A 15049-nucleotide genomic window follows, 5' to 3' on the forward strand; every position below is an offset into this window, starting at 1 on the left:
TGATCATTTTACTATGCTTTAAAAATGTGAAAATATCAAGTTGTTAATGATCAATTCAACAATGACCAACAAGTCATGAGTAAAAAACTATATTTCCTCAATAGTCAGACCATTAATTTATGTTAAAAAAAATAAAAATATCATTATACTATTTCAATCCATAATATTCTATATTTATATCTACAGTAAAACCCTAATTGTTTTTAGATTTTGTTAATATTATATATTAAGTGATACTTAAACACCAATCATCATTATTACCAAACATTCATAATTACAAATTAACTTCAATTATAAATTTAACTATTACATATGATTTAAAATATTGGATCAATAAACCAAAATCTTTAATTATTAATATTATTAATATATTTATTTCTAATAAAATATTCAAGGAAGTTAAGAAGCGAGCATCAAAATCAAGAAACATCATAATATTTTAGAAAAAAATACTAAAAATATTCTATAATATAAGCTCTTGAATATTTTGTATACAAACTTTTTATAAATTATATTACTTCCATAATTGAAACTAAAAAGATAAAAATGCCCTTATATATTTATATTCATTAATGTGCTGACAAAATTGCATCTCTCTCTTTCATCTGTAGTAATGTTAATAAATATAATTAAAATATACTACATAAATTAAAATTAATTATATAAACAGTAATCTATAAAATATAATTTACAAAAAATGATATATAAAATATTTCTTAAACATGTGTTTTTAATAATTTTATCCTAATATTAGTTCCGTTCGAGTGCAAAGAGGAAACTCTTTTTAGAACCGTTCCCACAGACGCAGCAACTATGAAGTTGCGATGTCAATAAATCAGTCGGTGAGATCCTTCCCACACGGCGTAATACATCATCACTTATGATGCGGCGTCACCACATCAAATACATAAGCCAACTAGGGCATAACACAAAATCCATCCCATCTTTACTGAAGGTAACGAAGAGCCTTTTGAAATTGTCCTCTCATCTCTGTCTCTCTCCCTCTCTCCCACTCTCTGTTCCATCGTCATTTAAAGGGAAGAGGCATATTTCAGGTTTGTGCATGAATCTAATATAGCTAAAAAAATCCCATCAAACACAAATTAAAATACTAGATAGCAATCAGCACTAGTTTAGTATAGTATTAGATTCACGCACAAACTCGTAATCTGTCTTTTTCAATTCCTTTCTTCTTCTATTTTATCTTTCCAGCAGGCAGGCCGCTCTTGTTCTTCCATGGATTTTCTTGTCTCTTCTGCTTCAAATCTTGATGTCCTTTGGCGCCGTTGGCTTTGGGGATCATCTTTCAGTCAAGTAATACCGCTCTATTTTAGTTTTTCTTTTGCCGCACTCTGTTTTTATTCCGTTTTTATTTATGTATCTTTGTGGGATTTCTTAATTTTAGGTTCAGAATCCCATGTCAATAATTTTAGTAATTGAACATTATTAATGGTGGTTCTTTATCAATTACCCGTCAAGGAGAAAAACGCGATTTGGTAAGTCGGGCTACCCAGTTTGATTGTTGATACGAGGCTTGATCAGTTTCCCGAATTAGCTAATAAGCTGGCGATTCTATTTAATTTGAAGCTTACAATAGCTTAATTCTGTATGAAAATTTGTTTAAAAATCTGGATAGGTTAGTTACATTTCAATTTCTATGTAAATGATGGGTATTTATGAGTATGGCTTGGTTGGTTTTTAAAATGTTTTTTATTTATAAAAATATATTAATAATATTTTTTTATTTTTTTAAAATTATTTTTAAAATCAGTATATTAAAATAATTAAAAATATTAAATATCAAAAATATTTTATTTTTTTAAAAAATAAAATTTAAATTTTTATAAAAATACTTTTCAAACGCTTTGCCAAACTCTCTTGATCTCAGTTATTCCGAAGCGCTCATTGATGCTAATGTTCTGCAACGCATTGTTTAGGTGAATTTCTTTTGCGTTTAAAGCATACATAGGAGTGTTAAATAATTTTTTAAAATGTTTTTCCTTAAAAATACATAAAAAAAAAATATTATCCATAATCTTTCCACCAAAGATTTTGGTATACTTTCCCTGCCATCACTGTACACAGATTTGTATATATATATATATATATATATATAAAATAATGTGCTACGAAATACTAACAATTGTATCTACTTCGGTAGAATTTAGGGTATGATCAGAAACCTAAAAGGTGCGGCACATTTAGCTGGGAAAAACCAAGCATTGTAATATATTTTTTCACTTCCGTTGTCTTTATTTTTTATTTTTTTTTAATTTTATCTTTACATATTGTATTGGATGAGTTTTAGTTAGATTATTTGTTTAGACTTATTTTTTTTTGGGATTTTTAGGTTTTAGAAAATATCTTGACTTTGGTTAGGCTTGATTTCACATGAAAAAAATTAATTTTGATGCTTAAAAAAAAATTCAAAGGACAAAGTTTATAGTGAGAGAAGATTGAAGGTTTATTTTTAAAAAAGGGAGCCTCCTTAACATTTTTGTCTTCACAATTTGGAAAAATTCATTTTGTCCCTTTAATTTGTTTTTTTTTTTACAAAATTTCATTATATTCACATTTTATTTTTTTTGGTTTGAAAGAGATGAGAGAGTCACGGAAAACAATAATATAGAAGAGAGAAAGTAGTCAATTCTTCTCATTTCAACAGTAAAATATTTAAATTTTGTGTCAAAGAGTTTTATTTGATGAGATGAATTTTACTTGTGTTTTTTACTCCTATTATCTCTTAAAAATAAATCAGGGGAAATCTTTTTTTCATTTCAGTTGATTTCTGTTTTTTTTTTTTTTTTTTTTTTTTTTTTTTTTTTTTATCAATTGAAAGTCATTTTGATATCAGATATAGATTTTTTTAGGCGTTGGAAATGACTCTTTTTAGGCCGAAGCCTGAAATTCTCAGCCAAACAAGTAGGCTATGTGTTTTGCGAGCACTTCTTCTTTGTGAGCTAAGCATGTAGGCCCACCTAGGCTAAATGCATGGCTTGTTTTGTTATTTGTTTATATATATATTTTTTTAGTTTGATATTTTTTTAAATACTATTAAATTTTCATTTTTTTACTAAGGTCATAGCCTTTTTTAAAAAAATTATATTAGCTGGTGCTTTTTTGTACACCATTTTATGATATTTTCTTTTGAAATATTTTATTTGACTGCTATTTTTTTAGATATTATTTGATTAAATAGCATTTCATTTTTTATTTGTTTTTTCACAAGGTTATAACATTTATCTTTTATAATATTAGGAAACACTCTTTTTGCATGATTTTTCACGATGAATTTAGTTTTCTTAAATTTCTTTTGTTAACTTTCCCACTCATGTCAATTTTTATTGTCTTATAATCAAATACAAAATGCATTCCAAAAAAAGAAGTTAGTAAGAAAAATAGGTTTGTCACACTATGATGTTGATCGAGACTGAATATATATTGTAAAAAATTAGAGTTATTATCTAGTAATTAAAGGAAATTAAAGATTTTAAAATATGTACCAGTTTCAAATATTTAGATAATAGATTAGTTATGTTTAAGAGAAAAACGACTTTATTTTTACAATATCTTTGAGATCGGTCATAAATGAAGAGGTAAATCAATAGCTAGAGTTTGAATCCTGAATTTACTTTGTTCTAAAACTGAGAGTAGTGAGATAAATATTCATTTCTTTTCTCTTGTATTTTTATTTTTTTACAACATGATTTAAACTCCAAAGAAAAAAAAAAAAGAGTGAACAAGGTTGTAGTATAGGTAAATACTTTCACTGGGTCAAAATGTCTAGTTGAGTTTTTGTGCACTACCACTACATGTACTATAACTCCTAGTTCGTTACTGTCAGGGCTTGCATATTCTGCAGATTTCAACAAGCCAACCTTTGGAGAAAAACAAAAATACAGATTTCAATACAGATTCTCTTTTGGAGAGAAAAAAAAAAAAACTAACTTTAAATGTTCTATCTCTCACTCCTACACCTTTATCACGGATTGAAAGAATTGTACCCAAGGCAAAGGAACCCATCCCTTCTCTTTTCTTTTCAACTGTTTTTTTTTTTCCTTTAAAACAGATTTTGTGACCATCAATTTTTTTTTTTTATTAATGTTGGTGTCCAGCTTACATGTATTTTGACTAAGATGCCGTTTGGCATTGCGGTTACGGCCGCGGTTAAGAAAAAAGCAGGCCCGAGATGTTTGGTTATTTTCAACCACACTTTTTATTTAACATGGCCCCACCAAAAACTGAGGCTGGACCTTAGTTTTGGGAAAGCAAGTAACACCTGCTTTTCACTCCATGCCAACACTTTTCACGGACACTTTTTTTCTTGTAAAAAAACTTTCCTTGCCTGAGCTTAAGCTCTGTTCCCTTCCCCTCTGTTACTGATCTGGACGAGATTGATGAAGATTGACGAAGATTGACGCCAGAGACAGTGTTCCATCTTGTTCCCCTCTGTCCCTTCTCCTGTCAAACGAAAGATTTTAACACAACATTTTCCCAACCCGAGCTCGTCTCCTCTGTTCCCTTCCCCTATGTTCCCTTGATCTGGACGAAGATTGACGCCAGAGACAGTGTTCGTCATTGTTCCCTGCTGTCCCTTTTGTTGTGAAGCGAAGATCAGATCACCTTCATCGAAATCATTTGTGCCGAGCAGTCTCCATTGTTTCGGTTTGCAGGAAGTTTCGGTTTGCAGAAAGCACAACAGTGCTGGGAACTTGTTTCTGAAATCTTGATTTTTTAATGGCAATTGTCTGTTGAAGAAATTATGTAGTTGCCATTTTGGGTTTTGAGTACTGATTTGGAGATTTTGTATCCAATTTATGGATCAATTTTGTTTTTTATTTATCTCCTGTGGGGCTCTTTTTGTTGTTAATCTGCCATTCAAACTTGTTGTGTTTTCCTTACACCTTGTTGATAATTTTTCTTGGTAGTGTTGGCGGATTTCAAGATTTCGGTAAATTGTCTTCTTGTGTGTAGTTGTATCTGTTGGTGATCTTGATTTCTTGAGAGAATTGTGCTTTAGGTTTCGGGGAAGCAAGATGATGAAGTTTTTTCCGAGTATGATCGCAATTTTAATTTCATTCCAGATAATTTTTTATCTGATATTGTACCTCGCTTAGCTAATTAAGGATCACAGCGGCGCTTTTATGTATGGATTTTGTACGAGATGGAATTGCAAATAATTTGATGGGATAATAAAAAATATTTTATATAAAGTATTATTTATTTTATGACGTAATAGGAGTAATTAATTCTACAATATTTAAATTTAAAACCATCAATATTAATATATATTTTTTAAATTATTTTATAACCTCAGTTTCAAAAGCATTCTTAACCAAACACATTAAACTTCTTTTTTTTCAACCTCAATTTCAACCACAGATTTAACCAAATACCTATTTTTTCAAACCAACTTCAACTAAAAGTACTTTTTATAAAACAACTTTTTTCAAACCACAACCACAACAACTATCGCAATACCAAACACACTCTAATTCCATGAGCCCTGAAGTTAACAACCATGTAAGTCTTCAATGGCTCTGAGTTTTGTGGAATTCAAACCCATAACCTCTAGAAAGCATCAATTGAATTACATTCCTCGGAGTTTTGACCATCATTATTTGTACTACCATCATTATTTGTACTAGAGCGTGAACTAACAAAGCATGGCATTTTCATGACTTAAGAATCTAGGAATCCAGACCATTACATGTATGCATTCTGCAAGTAGGGATCAAGTAGTTGGTTCTGCACCACTGTTTGATGTCTAGAACTCTACCTCTTCCTTTTTCTTTTTCTTTTTGTTTGTGTATGCATCTCTGCCTCTTCCTCTCTCTGTCTTCCTGGTGTCCTGAATCAATTGATATTGATGCTTTATTACATTAGCTTTTATGATATGCCCTCTTTTTTCCTCTCTCTCCCCTGCTTAACAAGGGTTGGATCCTTGAAGATTTTCGTGATGAATTTGGACTACAAACTAGCTTGGGCGTCGGCTACCAACCCTCCTTCGCTTGATTTGTAGGGAGAGAATCAAGGTTGAAAACTAGACCTTGAACAAGAAAGGAAAGCATGGGTTTAAGGTCTAAGGGAGATGTTGATTGAGCGGTCACATTTGACTCAAAATTTGTAATTAATTCTGGAATTTAAGCCTTGATTTCTGACACCACGAATGTAGTTGAAGTATTAGAGACCATGTTTCTTTTGTTTTTGAACCACCACGAGGATCGATTAGGATCAAAATTAAGCCCTAATAGTGCAAGAAAACCAGTCGTCCCTACCTTGAATGAAAATCTGCAAAACATATGAACAAAATGACACTGTTTCCTTCATATTTCCATCTCCTGTTATTCGCTCTTTCTATCAAAACACATCATTTCACTTAATGTGAAACGACTGTTTTTTACTTTTAATTAGAATTAGGGTTTCTTTCTAATTGAATCGGGCCGAACTTCATAATGGTCTCTTCATTTCAATGTTTTTTGTTCTTTGGTCCCTTAACTTCTAATTTTCTTATTTTTTTTGTCGATCTACTTCTTATTTTTTTCTTATTTTCTTTCAATTTCTCTCTTGACTGAGTTACTATAGGCTCACTGGTTTTTCCATTGCTTCCATTTCAATCCATGATTCTTCAAATCTTTATCTTTTAGCTGATTTGACTCCCAATTTCAACTTTCTTCTTCAATTAAGTCATCAATTAATTTCCAACTTGCCTATTGGTTTAAAAATCATCCTTGAACTTCTAATTTCTTTCAATTTTAGTCAAATTAAATCAAATTAACCCTTTTTTTAATCATTTTCTTCTTTAATTAAGCTTTCAATTACGGCACAAAAATTCTCTAACTCAATTTTTGTTCGTAATACTCAATTATTAGTCCAATTTCAACCCTAGCCATGAATTTTTATTTTTTTTATCTTCTAGATTTTGTTGTATTTTTGGATTTGTATTTTCATGGTTTTTCTTAAGACACAAAAATTAAATAAAAATAATGACATGATTAAAATTGACTAAATTTACCGAATATATATATATATATATATATATATATATATATATATATATATATATCCTTTTCTAATTCCTCAAAATATATATAAAAATAAGGGGTCAAAAATTGAGTTATGACATGGTCCAAGACCCTGATCACAAGTGTTGTAGGTTAACCCAAGTTAACCCCAATTAATTCAACATAGCATCATCTTGTTAAATAAAAATAAAATGTTAAAACAACATCATATTGAAATTTCTTGTACTTGATACAAAATCGGGTTTTAATTAGGTTATATTTGGACATGCTAGGTCGATCGGGTTATATCATGCCAACTTACTCTTGGTCCAATTTGAAACCTAAGCTAGCCAAGGAGCCAAGTCGTGGGGTCTCTAGGTTGACTCATCAAATTGATTTGGTTTTGATGCCGTGGCCAAAGAGTTTTACGCGACAACACATATTCAATTTACTATTTTTATGTTTTTTTTAATGAATTTGTGTCAAAATTATTATAATTTATCTAAAACACATATATTCTTTTTTTATATATATAAAACATCCAATTGATAAATAGAGTACGTTGGTAAGATAAAAGGGTATTAGAGAGGTGCCACTTTTATTCTTATTTCAAATTGTTTAGAATTTTTTTAGGTAAAATTAAAAAAATTATAGGTATATTATTTTTTCACGATAAAACTTTTGATCCAACCTGCGGTGAAATGCGGGTTAATTGACTAATTTAATCTAATTTTAGACCTTGAAAGAGGTTGATGTAAGATTCATTGTCATCAAAGGGGTTCACAATATATTTCATCCTTTGTTCTTTTTAATATTATTTTTATTATAATTATTAAACCTTTATGTCATAGCTACATCGTGGGTAGAATTTCAAATATAATAAAAGAAAGTGTCAACATCGTGGATGTTTTTTCAACTATCATAATTTTTTTAATTAGAAAAATGAAAATATGTTGTTTTTTAATTTTAATTTTATTTGTTTATTTTATCTTGGATTCTATTTTTCTTACCAATAAAAAATTAATTTTATTTCTATAAATATATCATGAAAATATAATTTATTTATATAAAATATGAAAGGGAAAAAAATTACAAATGAAGTACAACAATCTCTTTGAAAGGTTATCGAATTTTAAAAAATAAAAATTAATAACAAATTCTGGCCTAAACAATTATTTTAAAAATAGAATAAGGATATTATTTATTTGTTGAAGTAAGAGATTATCATAATCATAAAAGAATATTTTAATTAAAATTTTTTTTCATTATCATGGCTCAAATATATTAAAAAATGCAAGAATATTACATTGTGATTTTTTAAAGTCTATTGTCAATGTAATCATGCGATAATAAAAAAAAAATATGTAGAAAAAATAAACAAATATAAGAAGAAAAACCAAGACAAGTAATGAAAGGGTGGGGAAAAATCGCTCTATAATTTTATGAAAAAATAAATATATGGAGTTTTTTTGTTTCAATTTTTTTTTTTTAAAAAAGAAAAGTGGGCTAAAGAATAGAGGCAAGGTGGTTGGGCTTCAATGATCCATTATTTGGCCTTTTGAGAGAAAAAAAGCTCCATGTGCGAGCTTGCAAAGCCAAGCTCACATGCACAAACCTTTTCTTTTATTTTTATTTGATTAAAAGCTGGTCTTTTTTCTTTATAACACAAATGACTAATTGTCCGTTGGGCTATAGTTTAGAATTCAGCCACCACTATGGTAAGAAAAAAAACGTTAAGAGGTTAAAAAAATTATTTTTTAATCTGTTTTCTCAAAAAAAATAATAATAGTAAAACCTATTTAAATCACTCAAGAACTCCAATACACCAAAAAGCACTTAAAAAATAAAAATCAATTGAATTTCAAAATCAAAACTTAACCTGATATGTCCTTACTGTCAAACATATCTCGTCAAATGGAACTTTTAGACATAGAGTTTGATCATTTTAGTTGTCGGTGTTGTGAAATCGATAACTTCCTCTTCTTAGCTATTATCTGATAGCTTTTTCTTTTTGTTTTTTAAATTCAAAAACTGAAAAATAAATAAAATAAATATTTAAACCAAAATGAGATTTGTCATAAATTTGGGTGAGCCATGTCTTTTCTATGTGTTTTGATATTTTAGTCATATGTGTTTTAATTTGGTATTTTTATCATAATTTCAAATATAATTTTATCTAATTATATTCAATAATAATTCAATTAAAAGGAGAAAAAATAAAATTTGAATATAAAACAACCTTGATGATGCTTTATTGTTTATAAGAACAGAGACGTATCTTGGAAAAAAGTCCTAGATATTTAATTCTTTAGTTAATTCTATTATCTAAATTCTTTGAAGCATAAGAAAATTACATTTGAAAATGTAACAAATGTTCAAACAAGAAAAAAAAAACTCATATTTATATATTAAAGAAATTAAATTAAAATCATAGCAAAAAAATATGGATGCTTTATTAAATAATTTTAAATTAATTTCATGAATATTATTTTAATATGATTCCAATAATATTTCTTCAGTATTAATTTACTTTAAAAACCCCAACCTATTTTTTTTTCTTCTCATAGGAAAAAAGAAACAATATCATACTTTATCAATTTAATTTATTTAATATTATTTCAGCTTCTAATTAAATAAACCTTTATACAATAATTTAAATAATTTAATCTCTTTTATATTCAAATTTGGGATTTTCTTTTTAATTTTTTTTTATACTATTTTTTTGGGTTTTCATGTGTAATATTCTTATGAATTAATATACACACACACACACACACTTGACACGTGACACCAAATGTAATAGAATAAGATGGAAAGATAAACATCTTAACATAATCTAGATAAGGACAAAATGTGTCTTTAATATCCTAAAGGGTAGAGAGACTCGAGTTTTATTTTTAGTTTTCTCTCCTAACTTCCCATTTAAATAGTATATTTAAATAAATAACTATAAATGCAAAGAAGAAGAAAACAAATATGGTGAGTAGTAGGGATGAATCCATGATTTAAAAACTGGATGGGCTATTGTTATATTAAAAAAAAATAAGTACACAAGGTGAGATGACATAATAAGTCTTACCATCATTATACATATTACACTTATAATAAAAATAAAATAAACTATTATCTAAGTTGGGCTCTACGTTTCTTTATCGAATAAAATTCTTTAATTATTGATTCATTATCTGTATTATTTGCAAAGTATCTTTTTATATGAATAATCAAACAATTAGTAAAAAACTCATTATTTATCTTGTTTCAAAGCTAATTTTTAATAAACTTCATAGATGGAAGGATCGTTCTGCCATTGATGTAGAAACAAGAAGAGTTAATACCAATCAAATTAATCTACTAATCAAGTCAAAATCATTTGTCTAGCCTATGTCAACTAATTAATGATACAATGTAGTAAAAGAATTAATATTCTAGAAGTTTGGATGATTTATTGAAAGCTTATAATACTCAAACTATATTTTTAAATCATGTAAATTCATATAAGCAAAGTCTTTGTGATAGAATTTCCTAGCAAGCTTACATATATCATCAACTTTAAATTATGTGAAAGCATGAGAAGGATCCAATGTTGAGCTAAGATAAAGCAACTTCACTGTGTTATCTAGAAATATATAATTTAACTTCATCAATTGAAAATTTATTACAATATTAAATATATCATATCGATAATGATGCTTAACTATAATAAAATTTATGTGTTGACAAGAACAACCTGTACCAACCTTATAAAGAGCACTCATATCAGGAATCTCAATATCATGTTGTTCATATAAAGATACTAAACTTTCAAATGGATCATCCCAACCATTATCTCTCAAACATTGAAGTTGAAATTTTATATGTGAAACAAAATTTAAGGCATTTACAATATCTTGATCTTTTCTTTAGAGCGTTTGGCAAAGAAAATTAGTAACTCACATAACTTGTTCATCATAAGTAAGACAAAGTCAAAAGATGTAATGGCAAGATAATATTTGAAAATATCGGCGCGAAGTTGAGAGTTTGGTCTATTTTTATCAATCTTTGAAAGCAATGTTCTTGTTGTTCTAAAAATCTCAAGTAAACTCTTTATTGAACCAAAATGAGAACCTAAATGAGTTATTCCAGGTCGATGCAAAGTAAAAGCTTGATTTTCCCATGTACTTGTCTCAAGTTCTCCAGTTATTATCAACTTATGACTTACATATTCAATTTAACTCGTAATGACATTTGACAGAAGTAGAAATAAAATTCATAATATCATTCAATATTGAAAAAAATAGCCAAACATACTTTACTTCTTTAGTTGCACCAACTAAAAACTAATTGTAAGCGATAAGTAAACCAATGCACATAATATGCATATGGTTACAAAAACAATGCTTGTAACCTATTACATGCACCATTTATTTTGCTAGCAACATCATATTTTTTACCACACAAATTTTCAACTAGAAGCCTGTGTTGACTAAGAACATTGGAGATCCTATTTTTTAGAGTTAAAGTAGTTATGCCAATAACACTCACAATATCAAAAAATATTTCTCTAATGAATCCAAAATAATCTATATATCTTAAAATAATAGCCATTTGCTCTCTGTTAGCTACTTCAATTGCTTCATCAATAATAATACAAAATTTTCTATTCAACTTCCTCATAAATCAATTTCCTCACCTTATTAGCAAATATATGCAATATCTCCTTTTGTATTGATGATGCAATATACATGGCATTTCTAGGAGCATTATTAAGGAAACCATTGGCAATTTCAATGTTACATCTTCCAAAAGCTTGTATAAACTCAATAAAGTTCCCTCGATTGGATGAATTATGAGATCCATGATTACCTCTAAGAGTCAATCCTTGACTTGCTAACAATCTAACACTTTCAATTGTAATGTTTAGTCGTAATTGATTTTGAACTATTTGTTAAGAAGATTGCGTATTCATAACTGTATGAATTTGTTGAGATGAGTTCTTTAAGCACTATCATGGCACGTTGATGAGCTGAAGATAGATTATGAATAAAAAAGACACATTGTTTTCCACCAACCCTCTTCCAACTTCTGAAACCATCAACAATGAAAGTTTTATGTTGTTCATTATTAAAAAGAAAGCAAGAAAAACAAAATATCATATCTTTTGCAATAGAATACTCAAGCAAAGAATTGTGCTTAAACCACTTATATTGAAACCATCAAGATTGTGCCCTATCTACGTGACTAGGATACACACTTCGTTGAGGTTGATATAACCCAAGATTAATGTATGCTTTTTGAATATTGTCGACGTCATTAACTGAAAATTCACATATTTGCCGATGTAATCCTGGATCATGTTAAAGAGTTGCAGTGTCAAATTCTTGACCACAATTCTCTTTTGGAGACTGAAGAAATCCTTGAGACACCATATTTTTCACAACTAAAAGGTTTAGAATTTGTTGTGCTCGACCCACTTGATGATTCATCACTTACTTTCTTAAAAAATAAACCAATACCTCTGTACTTATTTGAGTTTTGATCACTACTCGATATCATAAAGATCCTGAATGTAATAAAAGTTATACCCAATCATTAATATAATAAAAATTAAAAATATTACAGCAATTAACAAACAACAATTTTAATTTTCAATAACCATTCCAAGCAATTCAAACCAGTAAGATTTTAGCAAATTATAAATACCTTAATTTGTTGCTTTCTAAACCAAAATCAATCCAATAAGCTATTTGAGTTGGAATCCCAAATGAACATCCAAAATATGTAGTCTATAAAAAAAATACATGTAAAAAAAATCAATCAAGTTAAAATCTTGTTATGATCTAAATTAATTAAGAAAAAATCAAAATGCATTCATAATTTTTCAAACATATTGAGTACATCATTCAAAGAATAAATACAGAATTTACAAAATAAATTCACTTCACAACCACATGAACAAAAATAATAAGGAAAGGAGGAACAATTTTTACCTTGCTAATTGCTATAAGGTTTGCCAATGGTGCCAATTTTTTGCTGGTCCAGAGGATGAATGTGCATTGTGTAGCAAAGTGGCAGAAGACTCTAAGAGGACATAAAGGTTATCTTTACTCTAATTGGAAAAAAGAATTTTCTTGGTTATAAGATCCTTGACATAAAAAACAAAGGAGTGAAATTAAAAAAAAAACCGTTTTCATGTTTTCATGATAAAATTGTTGAATAGATAGGAGTCATTTTTTAATTTGAAAAATATGTAAGATATTAGATAAAGTAAAGAATCGTTTTAGAGTATGTAAGGTAGTATGAGTTTTATTAGATATGACAAGTTCCTTACCATCACCGATATGCAATTGATCATTACCAAATAGGGTTCCATATTTGTCATACTTGCAATGTCTGGAGTAGCATGCTAATTTGCATTTGTGTCAGGAAACTAAACGACAGAGTTTGTTGCTGAAACATCACTAAAAGAGAAGGTGATGCTTGATTTCCATAGGTAATTAGTTGTGAATATTGCTGCTCTGAGTGACCAAAAAAATTGCATAACTGACACCGGACCTGTCGTGTATAAGGCCACTGATTGGGTGATGTTCAGTTAGACTGTTGCTCTCAATTGCCCCCATAACCACGATTTTGCTGCCAAGAACCATTACTTTTACGACGTTAATTCTGACCACCGGACTAGTTGAAGAAGCTGTGAGTATTCCTCCAACCACTACGTCTTCCTTTGCCTCGATTATAAGAGGAACCATTGCCATTAAAAATAAAAAAGCCACGTTGAGCAACGAAAGCAAAGGGAGGCTCAACAAGGGGAGACAACAATGGTGCAACAGTAAGAATAAATTAAAGAGAGCTCCTATGTAAAAATTCATAGGTAAAAAACTTAAGAGTAGGGAAGAGGCTCAACCTTGGTCAACAAACTTGTAACCAAATCATGAAATTCATTATAAAAGCCCCAAAAAACATATAAATTGAAATTAGTAAGGGAGATAGGCCTGCCTACTGCTACTAATTCATCAAATAATCCCTTAGCTTTCTAGAAATAAATGGTGACAGTATCATCACCTTGATGAAGATCTTGAAGAGAACCATGTAATTACATATTCTGAGAGTTGGATGGTGAAACAAGGGCGTGTTCTAGTATGCTCTAAACACTAGCAAAAGTTAGACAATCAATCACAAGATGGAGGACATTCATAGAAAGAGAGGAGCACTAAGGATGAGTTGATCTTGTTATTTCCATGTCAGAAAAGCTTGATTAATACCAGAACTGAAGGTGATAGAGGCAACAAAAGTATCACTTGGCAGGACGTGGGGAGAAGGACATGGAAATGAGTCATCGACAAACGAGAAAACATCTTGACCAATCAAATATGGTTTCATCTGCATACACCAATATAGATAGTTCATGTTGGTAAGCTTGAGATTAATTACTTATTGTGTCTTGGAGATGGGAATAATGGCTGCCAAAGAACTAACAGTTGCTGTCACAGCAGATGCAGAGGAGAGCACAGGCAGCGGTGTTACCAGGAAAGATGAAGCAGGAGAAGAAGAGCTGACATTGATGCCAATAACAACAGTAATTGGAGGGATCTATAGATGGAGGAAATCTGACAGAATCGTCAACAAAAGAAATAAGAAACAAGTCAGCACCAGGTTCGGCAACAAAGAAACCAACAGCTGCATAGGAAGAAAAAAATAAATATGTTAAGATAGATAAGCTTGATACCAAATTAAAGTAGTGTTTTTTTGTAAATTAGGAGGCTTGCATAATATGATAGCCACCATCTCTCTCTCCCTTTATATATATATATATATATATAAAGAAATACTACACAAAATAAATTGATATAAAATAAATACAATATTTCCTATAATAAATGACATTCCATAATAATACCGTACCATACCATTTGCCATCAGTCATTTTTAACATTTTAATGTTAAGAATGACTTTATGCATAATACTTACATCATGTACAGTGTATTGTAATGTCGAAGCAGTTGGCAATGGTGGCAGCTTACTGTCATTGTCGCAACAGTTGGTAGTGGTGGGGATTGGTGCTTATGAA

The 15049-nt window shown here is 29.3% G+C and overlaps 1 long non-coding RNA gene across 1 annotated transcript; it reads left to right on the forward strand.

The window, feature by feature from the left end:
* The first annotated feature begins 760 nt into the window (after positions 1-760).
* On the forward strand, positions 761-1500 carry LOC7481412 (uncharacterized). Its single transcript, XR_002980287.2, has 2 exons — positions 761-1314; positions 1406-1500. It is a non-coding gene; the product is annotated as an uncharacterized LOC7481412 (long non-coding RNA).
* Positions 1501-15049: the final 13549 nt, after the last annotated feature.

This window comes from Populus trichocarpa, chromosome 2 (genome assembly GCF_000002775.5).
Source record: "Populus trichocarpa isolate Nisqually-1 chromosome 2, P.trichocarpa_v4.1, whole genome shotgun sequence".
Taxonomy (NCBI): Eukaryota; Viridiplantae; Streptophyta; class Magnoliopsida; order Malpighiales; family Salicaceae; genus Populus; species Populus trichocarpa.